The following is an 8831-nucleotide window of genomic DNA, read 5'->3' on the forward strand; positions in this document are numbered from 1 at the left end:
TGACCAGAATCAAACCTGGGACCCTTGAGTCCTCAGGCCGACACTCTATCCACTGAGCCAAACCGGTTAGGGCTGTGAGTAATGTTCTTAAAAACAAAAATTCAAAGCTCTCCCACCCTCTTGAGTTTGAACTAGGGGGGGTCCCAATGCACTTGGTATTCATCTAAAAGCTTGTCTGTTGGTCCTACCTCTAATAATTTGTAAATTTCAAAACAGAATTAAGTAAATATAGTTAACTATGTACAATATTTACAGCTTACAGATTTTCCAACCCCAAATTATACATTTAAATCCGTAAATATGTGAAAAAGTTGACATTTTAACATGTAATACTGAAAATATTTCAAAACTTTACCTCAGAAGTATTTTACACCAACTTTCCAAAGTGCTAGTTTCACAGGCTCATACTGTACTGCAACAACCTAGTCAGGTTATCAAGCCTCCAGGAATGGAGTAACAGGGATATGGAGAGACAGCGCTTTTTATACAATCGCAGAAGGAATTAGAAATATTGGTTCCTTCAAATCCTGTAGCAAAGCCCCTTTCACCCTCCAATCCTGAGACAACAAACCCTGCAGCTCTCCCTCATGGTCGCTGTCAACATGCTCTTCCCTTTTCTGCAGTTCTCTTATCGTCAGGACCTCTTTAAGCTTATTTTTTTATTTCATCCTGGCGATTCTGCAGTTTTTCCACCCGATGGTAGCCCTGTATTTGCTGATCGGTCTCCCCAATCTGCCAGTCCAACCGTCTCCCCTCATCCTCTTCAGCAACTATGGCTTCGGAGACTGTCGACCTGTCTCATTTTGAAATTCGTCCCACTCTTTGTCCATCTGCTCCTTTGGCTCATCAACTTTCCGCACCCTGGCATCGAACTCAGGGTCGTCAAAAAACCCACCCGGTAACGTTTCCGCAGTGTTTTCTCTCCTTTCCACGATTTCCCATGCAGTTCTGCTTTCGCAATGGACCGCGGATGAGGAATTGCAGGGGCCTTGGGTGGATGCGCAGGGAGAAATCCTTTGGCAGCCACTATTTGCTGCCTCCCCGAGGACAGTGAGTGTTCCCTGCCCTGTGTGTCTGCGGCTGCCTGCTGGCGTCCTCTCTGGTCTTCCTCCTCCTCCTCTTCATCATCAGGGAGTAAACTGAGTCCCTGAGCTTTACCGGGGTCGCTCTAGTGGGCTCCTTCCCTGCTGTGTCAACGTGGGCGAGCAAAGCGGGTGCTGGGGGCTGTACCCAGGCTATCGGAGCCCGCGCCTTCCTCTGGGCGCCCTGGACAACCTCCTTCGCGCCTTTCCGCTCGGCCACTCCCTCCTGGGGCTGCGTTCCCGGGACTGGAGTCCACCACCAGAGCTCGCTTTTAACCAGGGTGTTACCCAGGGCACCACTCAGCGGCCCAGAGGGTTGCACTTCGCAAATGGAGATTCTATGTGTTTCCTGTTGGTGCTCAGACGCTGTATCTCTTTCCACCGCCGGATGCCATCTTTGCGACCTGAGCTAAGGGGAGTCTCTTATTTTTATTTTATTTTATTTTTAAAATATATTTTATTGAATTTTACAGAGGAAGGGAGAGTGATAGTTAGAAACATCAATGAGAGAGAAACATCGATAAGCTGCCTCCTGCACACCTCCAACTGGGGATGAGCCCGCAACCAAGGTACATGCCTTTGACCAGAATCAAACCTGGGACCCCTCAGTCCACAGGCTGACGCTCTATCCACTGAGCCAAACTGGTTAGGGCTATTTTTATTTTTTAAATATAACTGTCTTCGGTGTTAATTGAGGGGTTGCCGGAGGAGATGAATGTGGGAAACCAGTTTAGAAGACCATTAAAAAGTTGATACCTGACCAAGCAGGAAAATAATCCAGCTTTTAAATGCCAACTAAAAAAAGTACAATTATTTTTTATTGTTGGTTCCATTCGGTGGTCTTTTGACTCCACCTTCGCCTGCTTGAAGGTGACCCGTCCTCCTGCAGCCAGGATGGTTGCTCTAAAGTGAGAACTGGGTCACAGCTCTCTCTGACTGTAAACCTTTCCATGGCTTCCTGCTGATTTCAAAAGTCCAAATTCCTCAAGTGTACAATAGGCATGTACACAGCCATTTGTATTTAGTCTTTATTTTCCTCTTTAAATTTTATTCACTCATATCAAACTCAGATCCAGCCAGAGTGAAGAATTTCTATCTCACAAGCACATCCCCTTTTATCTCTGACACTGTAGATGTGACCTTCATCTGCCTTCAGTACTCTGATGACATACTGGTTCTGCCCACTCTAATCCCCATCAGGAAGAAAACCCTTTTACCTCCATGATGGTCACTATGTTCAGATCACAGGTTTCCATTACTCATAAACTCATCTAGGAAGGATTTACCAGATCTGGGATTGTGGACCCCTCTCATTGCAATTATGATTTAACTAGTGGCCCTTTGCACAAAATTTGTGCATGGAGGGGGTGTTCTCTTAGCCCAGCCTGCACCCTCTCCAATTGGACACCCCTCTCGTAATCTAGGACCACTGGCTCCTAACCTCTCACCTGCCTGATCACTCCTAAACACCTATGCCTGCCTGCCTGATCGCCTCTAACTGCCCTCCCTAGCCAGCTTGATCTCACTCCCAACTGCCCTTCTCTTCCAGCCTAGTTGCCCCCAACAGCCCTCCCCTGCAGGCCTGATCTCTCCCCCAACTACCCTTCCCTGTCAGCCAATTTGATTTTGATTGGTCGGTTTCTATGCCAGTCAGCATCAAAAGCTCTGCCTCCTAGGCAGCCATTGGCTCCTCACAGTTCACCCAGATTTGGTTCTGATTGGTTGGTTTCTATGCCAGTCAGCTCTCTGGGTCTATCTCTGGGCTTGATCAGAGAGGGGGGGCTAATTAGCAGCCCCTGCTGAGGCCCAGAGAAAAAGAGAAAGGCGCAGCTGTTGGCTAAGCCCAGAGAGGAAGAGAGAGGCAACAGCTGATCAACAGCTGCCATGGAGGTTGCTGATCAGACCCTGCCTCTCTCTCCTGGCCTCTCTCTGGGCCTGATCTGCAGCCTCCTTGGCAGTCAGTGCTGGGTCGCCACGGCAACCCAGAACTAACTGCAGAACTGACTTCTGGTATTTGGTCAAGCCTTTGGTTGGTCGTTATGGACCCTGGGTTTTTATATATTAGGATTTTAATTGCTTACATACTTTTAGAAACTGTCCTTACATAATCTGAGAGCCGAAATGTTACTTTCTTGTTCTAAATTGTATTAGCATGGCCAAACACAGTAGATGCTTGAAAAATACTTATGTTAATGAAGAAATGAATGATTGAATATTTTAATAAATGTAAGGATTTAAGTATTTTATGTATTTCCTGCACATCAGTACTCAATCAAAACTTTGTCAGTTAGGAGCTATATAGTCACAACAAATGATTTATCCACACTTTCTCAGACAAGCAACTCATGATTGGTGGCTGAAACAGGTCTGAGTTCTCACCTTCTTTAATCTTTTAATGAAAACATGGAGAAAAAAAGCTTGTTTGTTTGTTTTTTTCATATGTCTGCATATAACCCCCAAAAGTGTTAAAAAAAAAAAAAAAAGTAAGCAGGAAGGATTTCTTGACCACTGGCTTGTGTTTTTGTTACTTAAGTTTGTGTTTTGAGATAAATATATTTGAGGTTTTGGCTCTGGATTAGTCTTCAGGGGACTGTTGGTTCTGCTCAGGATATGCATATATTCTCCTTGAACTTTTGAATAAAATATAGGATTATTTAGTCCAAGCATCTGATCTTGCCTGCTGTCTATTTCAACACTTTTGTCAGCATCTTATTTCCTAAGTCTTGTAATATAATTTAGTGATGATAGATTCTATTGGTTCTTGATATTAACATTGTCTTCTGATGGTTTTATAAACCACTGATACCTTTTGGAGTATTTGAGAGCAAATCTAATAGTTTGTCAAAGGAACCTGACTAGACTAGGAGGTCAGATTGAGCTATAATTAGAAAAATGAATTGATTAGCCTTAAATATCTGAATACTTCCATGTTCCTAGCCCATTATTCATATACCATTGTCTCTGCTTATTTCAAATTCAGTCTCATGTTTATTAAATTAATCTACTACACTTTTAAAATCTGCAGATTTTATCTTCCTCACTATGCATTTTAGCTTTGCCCCCTTTAAAATATATCTCTTATCTTTATATAATTAATTTTTTTCTTCACTCATTTGTTTCTTTGAGGCTATTAATTTTGTGGTAAAGATGATAGGAGGGATATCTCATTTTATTTATATTTATATGATACAACAATTTATTTTAAAATTTTTAGTCACAAAGTGGTCTGAAAGTGTTTAGTGAACAAAGATATTTGAAGGTTTATTAGTAACTGTAATAAAAAACAGAAGGAGCATATTAATAGTATGAGTAAGCTTTCTTATTATATATGACATCACTCTGAATTAATTTCCTTACTTATTTTGACTTTTGCAAATTGTCCAAACATGAAAGGTTTATAGAGTTTAAAGAGAGATGTGAGTAAATTCTGAATAAATCTATATAGTAAGCTGTACTTTCTAAGAGAGTATTAATTATGCACTAATTAATGTGGAGGTGTTTTGATATAACTTCCTATAAACTTGAAATCTTTTTTTTATCTTATACAGACTTATATGATTATCTACATGAGTTACTTTAACCACTAATATAGTTCTAGAAACATTGTGGGCATTGGTGTTAGATGATTGTCTTTTTTATATTTGAAATCATTTTAAATAGATAAATCTATTATTTTCTTCTATATGAAAAATTACTGTAAAATTTCACTATTGGTGGAAGTATCATATCAATGTAAGGGTTTATCTGGCACAGTAGATGCTCTAAATATAGTAGCTAGTTTTAATGCTTCACTTTTACATAGCAATTCATTATAAAATGTGTTTAACAGTTTTAGTAAATTTGTTAAATCCGTATCTTACTTTTGATTTTAGAAAGTATTTAATAATATTTTAATTGAAAATAAAGTTATACATACATATATATGTATATACTAAAATCTAAATCTAAATCTAAATCTAAATCTAAATCTAAATCTAAATCTAAATCTTTTTTTAATTGATTTTTAGAGAGGGATAGAGAGATAGAAACATCGATGGAAGAGAAACATCAATTGGCTGCCTCCTGCACACCTCCTAGTGAGAATTGGGCTTGTAACCCAGGCATGTGCCTTGATGGGGAATTGAATATCAACCTTTGGTTCATGGGTTGATGCTCAAGCATTGAGCAACACTGCCTGGGTGAAAATCTAAATCTTTATAAGAAAACGAGGCTCATTCATTCTCTTGCTACCCGGTAATTATTACTTTTAGCATGATGACATTTTTCTTCCATTATCTTTTATATTTAGCACTAGAGGCCCAGTGCACAAAATTTGTCCCTCAGCCCAGCCTGCACCCTCTCCAATCTGGGACCCCTTGGGGGATGTCCGACTGCCGGTTTATGCCTGTGGGATCAGGCATAAACCGGCAGTCGGACATCCCTCTCACAATCCGGGACTGCTGGCTCCCAACCACTCACCTGCCTTCCTGCCTGATTGCCCCTAACTGCTTTTGCCTGCCAGCCTGATCACCCCTAACTGTTCCCCTGCTGGCCTGATTGATGCCTAACTTGTCCCCTACTGCCCAATCTCCCCCAACTGCCCCCCGCCCCCTGCTGGCCATCTTGTGGCAGCCATCTTGTGATGACATGAGCGTGGCCATATTGTGACAACATGGGGGCGGCCAGCTTGTGACCACATGTGGGCAGCCTTCTTGTGATGACATGGGGTGGCCCTCTTGTGTGAGGGTATGATGCTCAATTTGCATATTACCTCTTTATTATATAGGATAATTAATGTTTACTTCAAAAAAACCCTAACTGCTTTTGCAGCAGATGAACTTTAAAATTAGTATCTTATTTTCTCACAGAGATTTTGATTGGGAAAGCATTTAATTTAAAGTTAATTTTGGGGAAAATGATACTCATAAACTATTGTTTCTCCTCTTTCTATGACATGATATACCTTTTCATTTTTAAAAATATCCTTATTTAGGTCTATATGTTAAGGGTAACAATTACTTTTTTATAGAGACCTTAAATATGACATTTTGTAGATCAAAAGTGCCTTCTAGTTTTATTGCTATTATGAATTTACCACCCCCTACACACATTTCCTGAATTGTTTCATTGATGTTTTTGTTGCATTAGTTTTGTACCTTTATCTGGACACATAGCTTGAATTCTTAATATATATTGTTGTTTTTTCCATTTGATTGAATTCATAGTTATAGCTAATGAAAATGATAGTTATATCTCAATCTTTACAACTTTAGAACTAATTTTTTAAATGATAGCAGATATTTTTCTTTTATGTCAAACTTCCAAAGGTTGGAATTAAAAACTATTAGAAAGTTAGAGATTATTAAAATATTAGAAAATGTTTCTAATATTTGCTGCATTTTTATCACATTAAAATTCTTCTATTTGTAACTTACTACAATAATTTTCTTTTTATTTAGGAATGGGCCTTGAATAATTACTTAAAAATTTTACATGTGCCCTATCTGATTTGGCTCAGATTCTGGTCAAGGGCACATGCCATGGTTGTGGGCTTGGTCCCTAGTGTGGGGCATATGGGAGGCTGCCAATCGGTGATTCTCATCATTGATGTTTCTATCTCTCTCTCCCTCTCTGTTCCTCTCTGAAATAAATAAAAAAAATTTAAAACATTTACATGTTGAGCCCTAACCAGTTTGGCTCAGTGGATAGAGTGTCAGCCTGAGGACTGAAGGGTCCCAGTTTGATTCTGGTCAAGGGCATGTACCTTGGCTGCGGGCATATCCCCAGTAAGGGATGTGTGGGATATAGCTGATCGATGTTTCTCTCTCATCGATGTTTCTAACTCTTTATCCCTCTCCCTTCCTTTCTGTAAAAAATCAATAAAATATATATTTTTTAAAAATTACATGTTGAAATGATCATAGGTTCATTTCTTTCTTACTCTTTTAATTGGGAGAATTATATTGAACTTTTCTTGAATTCCTGGGTAAATCCATTGGTCATAATGTGTATTTTTCTAATGTACTAGTGGATTAGGTCCATTAATCATTTAAAATATTTTAGGCTGAACATATCAACAAATTTCCATTCAAATAAAGTTAGCAAAATAGGAAATGTTATTAGCTCACAAAACAAGATGAGTTATGAGCTAAATATTATTGTTAAGAACTCAGGTTATTTTAGCCCCTTACTGTAACCATCATTACAATGTGGTTGTAAATACCATTTAAATAGCCAAATTCTTTTTTATTCCACAAATGTACTATGCTATATTTAATAATTAGCTTTGTATTATATATTTAGATTACTAAGATATTTTACACTTATGAATGCCATTAAGAAAAAGGTGGCTGGTCTTTTCACATTATAAAGTTAGATTCAGAGAGGTGAAAGTACAGGATGAAAAGGTATGAACAACTTTAAAACTTTAACCTACAAACAGTCTCATCCTCTCAGCAGCTAGATATGAGAGGTCCTGTCCTGCTTGCTCTCTCATCCCCTCACTAACTTTGAGTGTAATTAAAAGGAAGAAACACCTGTGATTATAAGAACATGAGTATGTGTATGCTAATTACATAATTTCCAGCAGTATGACATCATGTTCATTCTGCATAATTTATCTCATTCTACTTATAACGGTTCAGAAATTTCACCTGCTTTCATTATTTTGGGATAGATCTTATTGGTGAACAGGGAGCATGGAACTAATTTTTTGGTGATTCGCATTCTTGCAATTCAATTACCCTTTAATCATTTTGTCATAAGAACAGAAATTTTAAATGTAAAAATATAGGCATCTCTCCCCATCTTCCAAATAAATAGCAATTAGAAAGGATAGACTAAAAGTGCCACAGGCTGGTGGAAGGAGAAGAATTCTGTCAGTTTGATGGGAAAGACAAGAGTGGCAAAATACATAAAGGCAGAGAGAAATAAGGGAAACATGATAGGCATTTTTAGAGATTATAATTTCTTCATGGTATTTGACAAGTGTAAATAAAGGATTTGGTGTACTAGTATGTTGAAATTACTTGTGATTGCATGGATTATGTTTTATGGTCCACAGCACCTCTATGAAACTGAACACATTATTTGGTTATGCTTCTCATACACATTTTGATTGTGCCCACCATGGCCATTAATAAATCCAAGGTCACAAGGAAGTTTTTGCCAGCAGTTTACGGTAATACTTACTCTTCACTACTCAAATTTTCTTTATTTCTTATCTATGGTAGGGATGGGTACTTCAAATTCCCCATCAGGTGGACAATGCAACATCTGTTTAGCAACAACCACATGTGAGCTCTCCTGCTGATGAGGAAGGCATTTAAGATCACTGACAGACCCACAGTTGTAGAAGCATGATTGTTTGCCTAGCTTGAATCAATTCCCACTTTCTCCTTCTTAACCAAACCTCAATTTGTTCAGATGTTCAGATGTTAGTCAGCCCATTTCATAGAAACTGGTTCCATCCTCAGTTCCAATGGTGGTTTATACTTTTTAAATGAACAAGCACATGCCAACCAAACACATTTCCTCATTATTGAAATCCTAGTTCTTCATATTCAGGGGAAAGACCACATTCCCTGGTGAGGGAGAAACTTTCACTGGATATTAGTAAGGAGAAATATTCTCATATGCTGCTGATAGGCTTCCTATAATCCCAGGAGAAACCAGCCTTAGGATAGAGCCAGACTGTGAACAGAAGAGCAAAAGGATGAGAAAAACTGATGACATCATTAAGCTAATGAATCAACAATCTATGGCATCTGT

General features: G+C 38.9%; 1 pseudogene across 1 annotated transcript; it reads right to left on the reverse strand.

Annotated features, from left to right (window-relative positions):
* Window positions 1–482: 482 nt before the first annotated feature.
* On the reverse strand, window positions 483–7787 carry LOC308515421 (zinc finger protein 830-like; annotated as a pseudogene). The gene is made up of 2 exons: window positions 7715–7787; window positions 483–1486 (listed from the first exon to the last, which is right to left on the reverse strand). The product of its transcript is annotated as a zinc finger protein 830-like (transcript).
* Window positions 7788–8831: the final 1044 nt, after the last annotated feature.

This window comes from Myotis nattereri, assembly GCF_964212035.1.
Source record: "Myotis nattereri genome assembly, chromosome: 3".
Lineage (NCBI taxonomy): Eukaryota > Metazoa > Chordata > Mammalia > Chiroptera > Vespertilionidae > Myotis > Myotis nattereri.